At 45.5% G+C, this 16,556-nt stretch overlaps 1 protein-coding gene across 1 annotated transcript in view; it reads right to left on the minus strand.

Annotated features, from left to right (window-relative positions):
• Zbtb46 (zinc finger and BTB domain containing 46) overlaps positions 1 to 16,556 on the minus strand; it is a 122,254-nt gene that overhangs the window by 99,506 nt on the left and 6,192 nt on the right. The window lies entirely within an intron of this gene.

Genomic DNA, 16,556 nt, shown 5'->3' on the forward strand with positions numbered 1-16,556 from the left:
GGTGTGTATTCCAGAACAGGCGCCTCTTTGGGTGTGCCTAGCCCAGTAAAGAGGGACATACAATCTGCTATTCCTCCTGAAGGACAGACATCTTCTCCTTGGGAGACTCTAGATCACTAAGACAAACCAGGCCACACTTTGGAGGTCAAAAGTTGGGGGGGGAGGGGCACACAGTCCCTGAAATCTCTGCCAGTGCCAAGATCTTCAGGGGAGAGACCACAGCAGCCCCATCAGATGCCCAGAGGGACTTGTGGCCTATGCAGGTGAAGAGATGTGTCCCACAGTCATGCATGAATAGGTTCACCAGAACGCATCCATGACAGGGACAAAAACACAGACTAGCACCATCCTGTTATGTGTGCTAAACAAGATGTCTTCCGCTTATGAACATTTATCAAGCTATATCTCTGGAATATGTGCACTTTCCTGTAGGCATATGATATATGTTACACATGGGGTGGGGCATGGTCAAAAAACCCCTTCACAGACCCTTCCAGAGGGAGGAATGTGTCCCTGAAGACTGCTTGTCCCACATCCTGACTGGGTCAGCCCTTGAAGCTACCTTTCTCCCTTCAGGGAAGTCACAGGGCCCTCAGAAAGTGAACAAACCCAAGGAGCAAAAGGGTGTTAGGAGGAGTTGTGGCTTGGAGCAGGGCCTGGCTGACTAGGCTGACCACCAAGGATGTCTCTTCCTTGCTGGGCAAGGCTCATGAACAGCTTCCCACACCCCTGCCTAAATTGGAAGGATCGTAATTGTGAATGGGCCAGCAGATGTGGAGCCCACCTCACTAACGTGGGCAACTGGCCCAGGAGCACTAGCCTGAGACAAGGGAACTGCTTCACCTCACCCACTAGGGGTTGCCTCCTACCTCCTCCCTCTTGGTCTGATCTCGGCAGCCTCTACCCCTTCCGCTTCCAGAGGCCCACGGGCTATTTTTAACTTGGCTGAGCTGCCAAAGTAGAAGGTGGACCAAGCCCAGTGGGAAGGGCCCAGGAGAAAGGGCCTAGCAGTTGCTGTCCATCCCCCACCCTCCAGAGGTCCAGGCATGCTAGGATCACTGGTCATTCTTGACCTTACATAAGAATTGGTATTCCATTCACAACCACAGATCTGGGAGGCCACACAGATCTGAGGTTCAGGAAAACACTTGAGACACACATCAAATGCACCCAAATTCATATTTATTCTCTTCTCTCTCTCTCTCTCTCTCTCTCTCTCTCTCTCTCTCTGTATGTGTGTGTGTGTATGTGTGTGTGTGTGTGTATGTATGTATGTATGTATGTATGTATGTATGTATGTTTTATATAACACAAACACACTCAGATAAAGCACGGGAAGACAGAGGCACAAGCACAAGTGCCCAGAGCTGACTCGCTTGAAGTAAAGGAGGACACTGCTTGGCCCAATTTGCTCTTCTCCACAAATACTAACCCAATAGGGATACTCCAGGATTCACAGCACTTTCAGCACTCTCTCCACCCTGGGACCATCTTCTGGTTCACTCTTCCCACAAGAAACAGGCTTCCCAGGAATCTGAGCTGAACTGAGCTGAGCTGGAAGGCAAGCTGCAGACCCCTCCTGCTCAGGAAACTCAAGACTAGCCGGAAGGGTAATGGTAACATCTCTCCTGTCTCTTCCCTTCTCCCCACTCCTGTTCCCCTACTCCCAGCCTTTGCTTCACAGACTGCCTCTGTCTGACCTAGGAGAGAACTAGAGTCTGATCTCCATGCCCAGGGGCTGAGCTGGGGGCCTCATCCACATCAAGTCCAGAAGGAAGAGGCAGCAGGAGAAATGGGGGCTCAGGATGCATGACTCCAATTCCCCTCCACCCTCTCACCCCCATCTCCACCCCTGGGCAGCTCCTGAGAGGAATAAGAAGGGTGGGGAGATGGGGGTGGACAGGACATCCTTTTGGCAAGACACAGGATGCCAGACCGGAGGTTCCCAGACCCTGTCAAGGCCATAGGGGAAAAGGTCACTGGGGCCTAGGGCTAACTAATAGTGCCACAGTACCCAGGCCAGGGCTCTCAGAGTGAAAGGATGGAATGGCAAAGGGATACCCAAGCTACTGAGCTGCCTCTGGATTCAAGCCAGTTCAGTTGTGGAGCTGCCCACATATCCAGGAAAAATGCAGTCACTGACACACATACACAGGCACCATTCCTGAAAGTGGCATCACAAATGTGTGGGAGAAACCAGGACCCAGCCAGTCATGTCTACTTAATTGGATTTGCATCTAGACCTTTCTACTGAAGGCAAGCCCACTGCCCTTGGAAGAAGGCCAACAAAGTACAATCCAGTGGGGGTTGAAAGCCATGGGAACCTTTCTCTCACACTCACTCCAGGAGCCAAGACTGGCTAATTCTAACCTAGGGGTTTGAACCCTACCCTAGGAGACAGTGGTCCTTGAAGGAGTTGGAGGACACCATACAGAAAATTTGCTTCACTACACTGGCCCTACTGGGACCTGTGAGAGCCCCTATTTCCCTACTAGGACCTGAGATAACCAACTCTCCTACCAGGACTCATGAAAGCCCCTTCCTCTAACAGGATCTGTTATTGTCTCTCTCCAGTATCACAGTCCGTGAAAGTTTCTCTCTCCTTCTAGACACCTAGCTATCCTTCATACCTTCCATAGTGCCTACTTGCTGTCTATGTGCACCTCTGTATGCCTGACCTAGCCCTGGGAAGGAAATGGCATCTGTGAGCACTTTGACACAGAGCTCAAATCTGGAGTTGCCTGTTCTCCTTACTAAGAGGATCACAAGTGACCCGGGGTCTCTACTAAGGGTTCATGCATAACATGTGCTCTACAAGTAGGAGGGAAAACATAGAAAGGGAAAGAGCCCACCCCTTTGTTGTGTTGGGGTAAGACTGCTCCCAAACAGCCTCCATGTCTCATCTTTATGCCTGTCTTCCTTTTTTCATGGTTTCTCTTGCAATCTTTTACATCTTTTTAAATAAATAATACTGAGATTGGAGAGGTGGCTCAGTGTTTAAGAACACTGATTGTGCTCCTGATGATGGTAGCATATGCCTTTAATCCCAGCACTCGGGAGACAGAGGCAGGGAGATCTCTGTGAGTTCCAGGACAGTCTGGTCTACAAAATGAGTTCCAGGACAGCCAGAGCCACGGGGGGGGGGGGGGGGGTGGGGGGTGGGGGGGGGGTGAAGAAAGCACTGGCTGCTCTTTCAGTGGACCAGGGTTCAGTATTCAATTCTCAGCACCCACATGGAAGCTCACAACTATTGTAGCTCCAGTCCCAGAGGATTCAAAGTCCTCGTCTGGCCTCTAAGGGCATTGCATGAATATGGTACCTAGAGATGCATGAGGACAAAACACATATACATAAAATAATTTTTAAAAAATATTTTATGTGTATGTTCCTGAGTCAACATATGCATACTATATGTGTGCAGGAGCCCATGGAGGTCAGAAGAAGGTATTGGATCCCCTGGACAGTTTTGAGCCGCTATGTTCGTGTTTAGAACTGAACCCAGATCCTCTGTAAAAACAAGTGCTCCTAAATACTGAAACATGTCTCCACACCCCTCCCCACCAATTTTTATGTCTTTTAAAAAAAATCTTTATTAAAGTCTAATTTGTACATATGATATTCACCCATATTAATCATAACACACATGAATTTTAACAAATTCATTACCATGCCCACTGTCATAGAATGCTATAGTTCTAAGATTTCATGTAAATAGAATTATGCTTTGTATGGTCCTGGTGTGTGTGTGTTGTTTCCTGTAGTACTGGGGATCACTCCAAAACCCTGTGCCCACCAGGCAAGTGCTCTGCCACTGAGCTATATCCTAAACCTATTTTCCTCTTATTTCTTTGAGACCTGGTTTCACTAAGTCAATTAAGCTGTCCTTGAATTCACTCTGTAGTCAAAGCAGATCTTGGGCTTTCATTCTTTTGCCTCAGCCTCCCCAGGAGTCGGAATTAAAGACCTGTAACACCAACCCTGGCTCCATACTTGGTCTTCTGTGCATGGCTATTTCACTTAGAATATTTCTTTTTTTTTTAAGATTTATTTATTATTATATGTAAGTACACTGTAGCTGTCATCAGACACACCAGAAGAGGGAGTCAGATCTTGTTACGGATGGTTGTGAGCCACCATGTGGTTGCTGGGATTTGAACTCTGGACCTTCGGAAGAGCAGTCGGGTGCTCTTACCCACTGAGCCATCTCACCAGCCCTTTTTTTTTTTTTTTAAGTCACTTAGAATATTTCTGAGGTGTTTTTCTTCCCATTGTATTGAAAATGTAGTTTGTTTATTGGTCACCAGTAGATGGATACTTGGGTTTTCCTAGTTTCATGAATTATGACCCATGCTATGAACATCTTGGGTAAAAGTCTGTATAAACATGTTTAATTTCTTTTAGATAGATTCTTAGGAGCAGAGGCTGTGTTGCTCAGTGGTAGAGAGCTTGCCTCACATGTTCTAGGTACTGGCTTCAGTATCCAGCTCTGCAAAATAACAGGAGTAAAAACTTTAAGGGTAGGTTGTTCTATGTCTTGTATCCTAAGTCTTACTGTATATTTATTTTTGTTTTCCCATATCAATTGTAGATCTTTAAAGGTAGAGATCTCACTTCTGTTGCTCATTGTCTTAGTTTGGTTTCTGTCTCTGTTCAACTTGGGGGAGGAAACAGTTTATTTCCCACCATGAAGGGAAGTCAGGGGAGAAACTCAAGGCAGGAACTTGGAGGAAGGGAACTGAAGCAGAAGCCATAGAGGAATACTGCTTCCTGGTTTGCTCAACCTTTCCTTCTTTTCTCTTCTCTTCTTTTCTTTTCTCGCTGTGTAGTGCTAACTGGCCTCAAACTTGCTGTGTAGACTGGGATGACTTCAAACTAATAGAGACCCTCCTGTCTCTGCTTCCCAAGTACTGGGATAAAAGATGTGCACTGCCATACCCAGTTCCTTGTTCTTTCTTATACAACCCAAGATTACCCTCCAAAGAGGAGACATTGCCTGCAGTGGACTGGCCTCTCCAGGATCAACCATTCATCAAGAAAATGCCCTGCAGACTTGCCTACAGGTTAATCTGATGAAGGCATTTTCTCAATTGAGGTTTCCCTCTTTCCAGATGATCATGGCTTGTGTTAAGCTGACAAAACAAAACAAAAAACAAAGACAAAAACAAAAGACTCACTTGTCTTAGTCAGGGTTTCTATTCCTGGACAAAACATCATGACCAAGAAGCAAGTTGGGGAGGAAAGGGTTTATTCAGCTTACACTTCCATACTGCTGTTCATCACCAAGGAAGTCAGGACTGGAACTCAAGCAGGTCAGGAAGCAGGAGCTGATGCAGAGGCCATGGAGGGATGTTTCTTACTGGCTTGCTTCCCCTGGCTTGCTCAACCTGCTCTCTTATAGAACCCAAGACTGCCAGCCCAGAGATGGTCCTACCCACAAGGGGCCTTTCCCCCTTGATCACTAATTGAGAAAATACCCCACAGCTGGATCTCATGGAGGCACTTCCCCAACTGAAGCTCTTTTCTCTGTGATAACCTCAGCCTGTGTCAAGTTGACACATAAAACCAGTCAGTACAATTGACCTCTTGTCAACTTGACACACAAACACATCACTAAGCTTCAACCCTTAGTTCTTATTCATCCCCAAGATCTAAACAACTTTAAAAGTCCCACAGTCTTTACATATTAAAAGTTCAATCCTTTTAAAATATCCAATATCTTTTAAAATCCAAAGTCTTTTTACAATTAAAAGTCTCTTAACTGTGGGATCCACTAAAATATTTTCTTCCTTCAAGAGGGAAAAATATCAGGGCACAGTCACAATCAAAAGCAAAACTTAAACTCCAACTGTCCAATGTCTGGGATCCAACTCACAATCTTCTGGGCTCCTCCAAGGGCTTGGGTCACTTCTCCAGCCATGCCCTTTGTAGCACACACCTTGTCTTCTAGGCTCCAGCTGCCTGTACTCCACTGCTGCTGCTGTTCTTGGTGATCATCTCATGGTACTGGCATCTCCAAAACGCTGCTGTCTTCCACTGTAACTAGGCTTCACCAATAGCCTCTCATAGGCTCTCTTCATGGTGCCAAGCCTCAACTCCTTTGCATGATCCTTTCAGTCCTGGGCCCTCAATTGCAACTGAGGCTGCACCTTCACCTATGGCCTTCCATGGTCCCTCACAGTGCCAAGCCTCAGCTGCTCTGCATGACCCCTTCATGCCTTCAAAACCAGTACCACCTGAGTAACTCTTACACATTACCAAGTCCAGCCACAGCACAAGGTACAACCTTGACTATCTCTGGAACACAGCCTCTGTGCTTTCAGAAAACACTTCCCAGAAGATGTCACCTCAATCGTGCTGGTCTCTTCTTAATCACTGCTAATTTCTTAGCTCCAGCTAACCAGAATCAATAGTCCCAGTAATGCAAAGTTTTTGCTTTAGTAGTTCTGGTATCTTGTTAATCACAGCTGATTCTTCAACCCTAGCTAATCAGAACCACAGAATCTTCAAAATCAAACTAGCAATGGCCCTGAAAAAAGTCTTTAATCTTCCCTCTGAAATTTTACAAGCCAGACCTCCATCTTCTGCACTGTTCTCAACATTATCTTCCAAGCTCCTACACAACATTCCACAGAGCTCTTAACACCAAATGGATCTTCTGGCCCAAAGTTCCAAAGTCCTTCCACAGTCTTCACCAAAACATGATCAGGCTGTCTCAAGAATACCCCACTTCTGGTACCAATTTGTCTTAGTCAGGGTTTCTTTTTTTTAATATTTTTTTAGATTTATTTATTATTTATTATATGTAAGTACACTGTAGCTGTCTTCAGACACTCCAGAAGAGGGAGTCAGATCTCATTATGGATGGTTGTGAGCCACCATGTGGTTGCTGGGATTTGAACTCCGGACCTTTGGAAGAGCAGTCGGGTGCTCTTACCTGCTGAGCCATCTCACCAGCCCTAGTCAGTGTTTCTATTCCTGGACAAAACATCATGACCAAGTAGCAAGTTGGGGAGGAAAGGGTTTATTCAGCTTACACTTCCATACTGCTGTTCATCACCAAGGAAGTCAGGACTGGAACTCAAGCAGGTCAGGAAGCAGGAGCTGATGCAGAGGCCACGGAGGGATGTTTCTTACTGGCTTGCTTCCCTGGCTTGCTCAGCCTGCTCTCTTATAGAACCCAAGACTGCCAGCCCAGAGATGGTCCTACCCACAAGGGGCCTTTCCCCCTTGATCACTAATTGAGAAAATACCCCACAGCTGGATCTCATGGAGGCACTTCCCCAACTGAAACTCCTTTCTCTGTGATAACCCCAGCCTGTGTCAAGTTGACACATAAAACCAGCCAGTACACACTGATATGACAAGAGAACTAAACTAAAGCATAACTCTTGACCAAGAGAATATTCTTGAATGAGTGAATGAATGAATGAGTGAGTGAGTGAGTGAGTGAGTGAATGATGGCTTTTGGTTTTATCAATGGAGGTGGAAGCAATAAAGATGATATTGACAACATGAATGGGGCAAGTGAAAATAGCAGTGGCTGTGAACAGTGTTAGAGGTGGTTATGTGTAATGGTGAAGGACTCACACCATTTTGTCTCCCCTTGGAGGTGCCAGGAGGTCATCTTAAAGTAACCTAGGAGATATCCTGTGAGCTCACCCACACCCACACCCACACCCCGTCTCTTTACTTCCTTCCAATAACACTTGGGTTACACCTTAGAGTAACAGCCCTCACCTGAGGTTGAGACCCCTTTGGCTGTTGAATGACCCTATCACAAGGTCACATATCAGATATCCTGCATATGGGATATTTACATTCACAATGGAACAAAATTACAGTTATGATGTAGCAATGAAAATAATTTTATATTGGGGATCACCACATTGAGAAACTGTATTAAAGGGTCTCGGCATTAGGATGGTCAAGAACCGCTCCCTTAGATCCTATTGTCACACTCTATATAGACACACTAAAATAACCACTTTTACATCCTCGGTGTCATGTTCACTGCCCAAGACTGTTACATCACACAATGTCCTGCTTTCTACAGATATCCTTCTGTACTTTTTAGCTGCTTTCTCAGCCAGTTTGATTTTGTTAAGAGTTACTCCCTGAAAATACCAGAAGCATTTGAACTTTGGTCTTCCTTTAGTGTCCATCTGAGAACTTAGGCTAGCACCTCAGCCAGTTCAGATGTCAAGACATCAACTTCAGAAGCCTGTGGCACCATGAATCATGCCATCTTTCCTAAACACTTAGGTTTTTGTGTATTTAAATTTTTTAAACAATTTTTCTAAGCCAGGCATAGAAGTATACACCTTTAATCCCAGTACTTGGGAGGCAGAGGCAGACATCCCTTTTAGTTCGAGGCCAGCGTGATCTACAGAGTGATCAGAACAGCCAAAGTACATAGGAGTACATAGTAAAACCTTGTCTCACAAACAACAAAACAGACACACAAAAACAAGAACAATTTTTAGATTTATTTTTATTTAACATGTGTAAGTTTGGTACGCATGTATATCTGTTCACAGTGTGCACGCTTTGTGCCCAGGAAGACAGAAAATGGCATTGGATTCCTCTGAAGTTTCAGATGGTTGTGAACTGACTTACACGTGCTGGGAATTGATTCTGGGACCTCTGGAAGAGTAACCAGTGCTCTCAATCACTGAGCTATGTCTCCAGTCCTAAATATTAGTTTTGTTTGTTTGCTTGGTTTGGTGGTTTTTTGTTGTTTTTTGTTTGTTTGTTTACAGCTGGATGATGGTGGTGCTTGCCTATAATACCAGTACTCATGAGGCAGCATTTAGTAGGTGGATCTCTGAGTTTGAAGCTGGCCTGGTCTACAGAGTGAGCTTCAGGACAGCCAGAGCTACACAGAAAAAAACATGCATTAAAAAAAAAAAAATTTAGTTCCAGGACAGTCAGAGCTCTACAGAGAAACCCTGTCTCAAAAAAAAAAAAATTAGCTAGTATCTCATAAAGACCAGATTATCCTCAAACTTCTGAAGATGACTTTAATTTTTAGATCATCCTGTCTCTACTTTCCAAGTGCTAGGATTAAAGGCACACACCACCATACTCAGTTCTTAGTGGTGCTAAGTATTGAACCTGAGGATTGGCAAGTATTCTACAGCTGAGGTGCATTTCCAATCTAGAATCACATCACTTGATGGTCTAGTCTTAAACCTTCTCATATCTTTTTGATTCTCTCTCAGCATTAACTACCAGAATCTCCATCCCTCAGAGCTGTGCATCTGTTCATAGAGCTGTAAGAGGGAATACCCAGGAATTCCATAGGCACCAATATCAGATGATTAAACTCCTTGTATAAAATGTAGGCTTTGCAGAGGCAGGCAAGTCTCTGTTAGTTTGAGACCAGACTGGTTTACAATAGCAAGTTCCAGGCCACTTAGGGCTATATGTAGTGAGATCTTGTCTCAAAAACAAACAAACAAAACAAAAATGCTTAGAACTTTAACATATCTTTTTTAGGTAGGCAAGTACTCTACCACTAAGATTCATCCATCCCCTAGTCATAGACTTTAACCTGTAGATGACTTATAACATTATAAAGAAATTGTGACATAGAGCCTTCTATGGCCAACCTACCATTAATGACCAACTAGGCCATCCTCTGCTACATATACAGCTAGAGTCACAGGTTCCACCATGTGTTTTCTTTGATTGGTGGTATAGTTCCAAGGAGCTCTGGGGATAGTGGTTAGTTCATATTGTTGTTCCTCCTATGGGGCTGCAAACTCCTTCAGCTCCTTAGGTTCTTTCTCTAGCTCCTTCATTCGGGACCCTGTGCTCAGTCCAATGGTTGGCTGAGAGCATCCACCTCTGTAATTGTCGGGCACTGGTGGAGCCTCTCAGGAGACAGCTGTAACAGGCTTCTGTCAGCAAGCACTTGTTGGCATCCACAAAAGTGTCTGGGTTTGGTGACACTTTTATATATGGGATAGAGCTCCAGGTGGGGCAGTCTATGGATGGTCATTTCTTCAGTCTCTGCTCTACACTTTGTCTCTGTAACTCCTTCCATGAGTTTTTTGTCCCCCCTTCTAAGAAGGATTGAAGTGTCCACACTTTGGTCTTCCTTCTTCTTGAGTTTCATGTGGTTTGTGAATTGTATCTTGGGTATTCCAAGCTTCTGGGCTAATATCCACTTATCAGTTGAGTGCATACGATGTGAGTTCTTTTATGATTGGGTTACCTCACTCAGGATATTTTCTAGGTCCATTCACTTGCCTAAGAATTTCATAAAATTATTGTTTTTAATAGCTGATAGTACTTCATTGTGTAAATGTGCCACATTTTCTGTATCCATTCCTCTGTTGTAGGATATCTGGGTTCTTTCCAGCTTCTGGCTATTATAAATAAGGATGCAATGAACATAGTGGAGCATGTGTCCTATTACAAGTTGGAACATCTTCTGGGTATATGCCCAGGAGTGGTACCACTAGATCTTCCAGTAGGACTATGTCCAATTTTCTGAGGAACCACCAAACTGATTTCCAGAGTGGTTGTACCAACTTGCAATCCCACCAGCAATGGAGGAGTGTTTCTCTTTCTCCAAAACCTTGCCAGCATCTACTATCACCTGAGTTTTTGATCTTAGCCATTCTAACTGGTTTGAGGTGGGATTTCAGGGTTGTTTTGATTTGCATTTTCCTGATGACTAAGGATGTTGAACATTTCTCTAGGTGCTTCTCAGCCATTTGGTATTCCTCAGTTGAAAATTCTTTGTTTAGCTCTGTGCCTCTTTTTTTGTTTTTGTTTTTCGAGACAGGGTTTCTCTTTATAGCTCTGGCTGTCCTGGAGCTCACTTTGTAGACCAGGCTGGCCTCGAACTCAGAAATCTGTCTGCCTCTGCCTCCTGAGTGCTGGGATTAAAGGCGTGCGCCACCACGCCCGGCCTTGTGCCTCATTTTTTAACAGTTATTTGGTTCTCTAGAGTCTAAATTCTTGAGTTCTTTTTATATATTAGATATTAGCCCTCTATCAGATGTAAGATTGATAAAGATCTTTTCCTAATCTGTTGGTTGCCATTTTGTCCTATTGACAGTGTCTCTTGCCTTTCAGAAGCTTTGCAAATTCATCTCAGATAACAAAAAACACAGGATAGTGAAAACTACCCTCAACAATAAAAGAACTTCTGCCGGAATTACCATCCCTGACCTCAAGCTGTACTACAGAGCAATAATGATAAAAAACTGCATGGTATTGGTACAGTGACAGGCAGGGAGATCAATGGAATAGAATTGAAGACCTAGAAATGAACCCATGCACCTATGGTCACTTGATCTTTGACAAAGGAGCTAAAACCATCCAGTGGAGGGAAAAAACAGTATTTTCAACAAATGGTGCTGGTTCAACTGGTGGTTAGCATGTAGAAGGATGCAAATCAATCCATTCTAATCTCCTTGTACAAAGCTCAAGTCCAAATGAATCAAGGACCTTCACATAAAACCAGATACTCTGAAACTAATAGAAAAGAAAGTAGGGAGGAGCCTGGAACACATGGGCACAGGGGGAAATTTCCTGAATAGAACACCAATAGCTTATGCTCTAAGATCTAAAATTGACAAATGGGACCTCATAAAATTGCAAAACTTCTATAAGAATAGCCTCTTAACCTTTCAGCATTCAATGGAGGAGCTAGAGGAAGGACCCAAGGAACTGAAGGGGTTTGCAGCCCCATAGGAGGAACAACAATATGAACCAACCAGTACCTCCAGAGCTCCCAGGGACTAAACCACCAACCAAAGAGTACACATGAAGGGACCCACGACTCCAGCAGCATATGTAGCAGAGGATGGCCTTGTTGGAAATCAGTGTGAGGAGAGGCCCTTGGTCCTTTGAAGGTTCTATGCCCCAGTGTAGGGGAATGCCAGGGCCAGGAAGCAGGAGTGGGTGGGTTGGTGAGCAGGGGGAGGGGGGGATAGGGGGGTTTTGGAGGGGAAACCAGGAAAGGGGATAACATTTGAAATGTAAAAAAGAAAATATCTAATAAAAAAAGAAATTGTATTCTCAGTTATGAATTCATTCTTCTTCCAAATATTTTAAACCTAAGGTTAGTTAAATCAGACCAGTTCGCACAGAGAAAAGAAGGTCCATTACCTTTTTGAAATACAACGGCAGCTGGGAAGATGGCTCAATGATTGTGAGCACTGACTGCTCTTCCAGAGGTCCTGAGTTCAATTCCCAGCAACCACGCAGTGGCTCACAACCATCTGTAATGGGATCTGATGCCTTCTTCTGGTGTGTCTAGAGACAAGCTACAGTGTATTCATATACATAAAATAAATAATTCTTAAAAAGAAGAGGAGAAGAAGAGGAGGAGGAGGAGGAGGAGAAGGAGGAGGAGGAAAAGGAGAAGGAGAAGGAGAAGGAGAAGGAGGAGGAGGAGGAGGAGGAGGAGGAGGAGGAGGAGGAGGAGGAGGAGAAGGAGAAGGTGAAAGGGTGGTCAAGCCCTACCTTTAAAAAAGAGAGAGAAAGAAATACAACAAAGTCTGGAAAGTCGGGTACCTTTAGTGGCAGCTTCCTTTCAAGCTCTGTGCCCTGGTCTGCAAGTCTTGCCTATCTTTCTACCTCCATCCTAGGTCTCTACAACCCACTGGCCTTGTTCTCATACCTCCAAAATACCCAACTTCCCTCAACCTTGGGGCTCTCCAGGTCCATTCCCTGAAGATTAATTCCTATAGGCCGTCTCAGTTCCTGTTCTATGTAGTCTTGTTTTGGGTCAAACCCTCCCTTGGGCCTTTATCTGCTGGTATCCAGGTGCAGTAGTACATACCTGTAATCTCACTGAGGAAATAGAGCAGAAAGATTAGTAGTTCAAGGTCTTATTTGGCAACATATCAAGTTTGAGATAAGACCTGGGCTTCATGAAACCTGTCTCAATAATTAAAATATCAGCTGAATAAACTGTTCTCCAGACAGTGAAAGTGGAAGTAAAGAGGGCAGTAATAAGGTGGGGAGGGGCACGGGGGGGGGGATCATCACAATAAAGAGCTACCTTCATTTGCCCTGACGACGTCCATGGCAGAAACCCAGTTAGGCAGAAGAGGAAGCCCACCCTGGCATCTGACGCCTGTGTGAGAAACTCCTGCTGCCTGGCTGGCACTGTCCCCACCCAGGTCCACAAGGCCCTGCCTGGGACTTTCCAAGGGCTGAGCCAATGACCAAGAGTCTCTGCTAGCGCAGTCAGAGCACCCAGGCATTTCCTGAGAAGCCTCCCTTCCTTTGCTCTTCTTCCTTTCTACCTCCCACTCCGGGGGTTTCCTAAGGCCGAGACCTGCTATTTTCAGTTGAGAGAGAGGGACTACTATTTTGACCTACTGCTGCCCCTACTGGAACCTGAGAAAAATAAACTGGAGGTGGGATTAGGCCAGGGATGGCAGGCAAGCTCCCTTTTCCCTTAGTCCTCCTTCCCAGATACACCTGGGAAGTGTAAGGGGTTTGACACAGAGAGATGGGATGCCACTCACTTCCTGTATGCTCATTCTAGCACTTCAAAGGTTTCTTGAGGCCTTATGGGCAGCTGGAGAATCCGGACAGGCACATGCACCCTGTTTTGACCCAGCTCAGAACAGTTTCAAAGTGGTGAAATTAGACAACCTTGTGGTTTGTGCCTGGGGTGGTAAACATCAGAGCTTCTCCTCTGTCTTTTACCCTCTCTGCCTCACTGCCTGCCCTTCGTGGGTTCAGGGTAAAGACCCAAACATTTTCTTGGTCCACAAATCCTGTGTTGGACCAGGTGCCTCCTCTGATGTGTGTACGTGTGGGTGGCTCAACCCTGAAGTCCCAGATACAGAAGCCACAGGAACCAGGGTGGGGTTACCCTCCAGGCCAATTTCCTTCCCTCTCCTTTGTCCCTTCTGTCTGTTCTTTCTCTATTTTCCTACCCACGATAGGTAGGTTCCATAGAGGAGAGGAAGAGAGGAAACTAAGTAGAAGGCCTGTCTGTCTGGGTTTGCCCTGGGATTCTGGCCTTTACCATCCAGGTATGGTGAGCTTGACCTCACCTGGGTGTCTGGGTGGATGGGGTGGAGGGAGCTGTAGCCCTGGAGCAGCTGTCCTAGACTGGGGATAATGCTGAGAACAGAGAGTGCCTGGGGGATGGGACAGGTTTCAGGGTCCCCTGGGATCAGCTCCGGGACAGTTGCCATTTTTAATCTGTGCAAGTGACTTAGAAGAAGCCGCGAGGGCCATAACCTAGATCAGCTCAAAGCAAGCTGGATATGTGAGCCCCCTCCCCCAACAATGTGCCAGAGGGTGATAGAGGCCCTGGTCATAGTCTTTTCTCTATCATGTAGGACACAAATGTAGGTCTATGATGGCTCTGCCTAACCAAGGCCTGTCTTCATTTCAACAGACACTTGGCTTTGAGCTGGCTTTCTCCTTCCCCGAACCCCCATGCTCAGATGGCTATAAGGCCATATACTCCCCAGACTGGGGTCACCCTTGAGCTCACAGTCCTGAATGCTCACTTATCAGCAGAAGCCAGCTTTCAGTCTACCACTCAGGGAGGTTCGAGGTGCAAGTCCAAGGTAGGAGAGCACAAGGCCTGCATTTGAGCCAGGAAACACTCTGCCTCTGCCCACCCTACCTGGGTACAGAGTGGGTTCAGCTTCAGACCAGACTTCGTTCTGAGAGATCACCCTGAAGCATAGCTGTCTTACTTTTCAGTGAGTTTCTGGGTCAAGGAATGACTACAGAGCAGGTTGACTTCAATCCCCCTGCCAAGTCCCCACTTTCTAGCATTGGAGCTCTCTAGCGCGGCAGGCATAGTGAGAGGAAGGTGACAGGGCGCTGAGCAGGATCCTCAGGTCATGCCTCAGTTCTCCATGGGGTTGGCATGGACTACCCCTTCTGTAGCAACTTATAAAAGCTTCAGTACCCTCCAGTTTTCTCATGGTTCCTTTCAAGAAGCCAGGAAAAATGAGAATAGGCTTTGCATTGTGGGGATCTAGGCACCCCTCACCGAGTTGAGTCCCCTTGCAAGTCTCTTTTTGGAATCATCTTAGCTAAATTGTTTTCCAGCCTCTGTTATTGGTTTTTAGGTCCCCAGTGGCCAAATAGCTAAGTCAGTTTAGCCAGGCTGGCGACATTGCTCAGCAGATAAAGGTGCTCGCTTTAAACCCGAGTTTAATTCCTAGAATCCATGTGGTAGAAGAGAGAACTGACTCCTACAAATTGTCTTTTAACCTGCCCCCCAACACACACACACACACACACACACACACACAATCAATCAATCACTGAAAACAAACCAAAAAAGTGCAAAAGAAAAAAAATAAAAAAAGGCAGTGACCCACCTTTTATCCACCCTCAGCACAGCTTTATTCAAGACCCAGGGATCATGGCTTTAAGTCCAGACCATAGTTTCTATCTGATCACCAGGAAGGTACCCAGGTCCTTTACAGGGGAAGGATTCCCAATGGGTTTCTGACTGACAGAGCAGAATGGCTTTTGCTGCTGTTCTAGTCAGTGGTCGTAACAGTGGTCAGGAAATCTATACACACAGGATAGATACACAGTAAAAGCTCAGAGCTGCCCTAGGTGGTGTAGAGCTTCCAGATACAAGATCTCTTCCAGAGTAGGAAAGACTCACTGGTTGAAAAGGACTTTTGCAAAAGGGTTTAAACAAATCACATGGCATCTGAAAGCAAGGGTCCTTGGAAAACAATTTGCTTGTGCACGTTGCAGCCATTTTTGCAGAGGGGAAAGCTCTAGAAGTTGGTTGGGGACACCTGACACATTAGCAGGACACCCAAGACAGTAGCTTGCTGCTGCAGCAGTGAAGCCCATAACACACTGTCAAGAAAAGCAAGCTATAGTGTGTGTCAGATTTATTCCTGTACACAGAAATAACAAAATAAGAGGCTGTAGGTATGACTCGGGTGGTGGAATGCTTGCTTCCTGACCAGAGTTTGCTCCTCAATGCATAAACAGTATGAAGGTATGGATCTATAAGCTATAATCCCAGCACTTGGGAGGTAGAAGCAGGGTTATCAATTGTTCAAGGTTATCTTCAGCTACATAGCAAGATCTGGACCAATCTTGGATATATGAAATCCTTTCAAAAGAGAGAAGGAGTGGGGCAGGGTTTGTATGGATACAGGCTTGTAGAGAAAGGACAGATAGAGTGTCTAACTTGGGATTTCAAGGAGAAGGATAGAAAGAAGATCCCTGTCTAGGGGGCTGAATGAGAATGTTAAATTTTGGCTAACAATAATAAATACTCACTTTACATCAAAACCTGAATATTTCCATAGTAGAATACCTAAGGTCTCTCTTTTGAGGTTCCCAAACCAGAAGGGAGACTGCCCCCTGACCAAACAACAATCCTTCATAATATATCTGAGAGCCCAGAGACCAACTCAGGATCAGTTTCCATGGAGAGACTGTTCACATTCACAGGCTGTAGAAAGGCTGTAGATTGTGCCATGCTCAGGAAAGAGGTGGTGAGACCAGAGAACTCTGACTACATCTGATACCACCCAGAGATCTATGGGAAGCGGCATGGCCATTCTCCTCACCACTGA

Source organism: Mus musculus, chromosome 2, assembly GCF_000001635.26.
Source record: "Mus musculus strain C57BL/6J chromosome 2, GRCm38.p6 C57BL/6J".
NCBI classification, from domain to species: domain Eukaryota; kingdom Metazoa; phylum Chordata; class Mammalia; order Rodentia; family Muridae; genus Mus; species Mus musculus.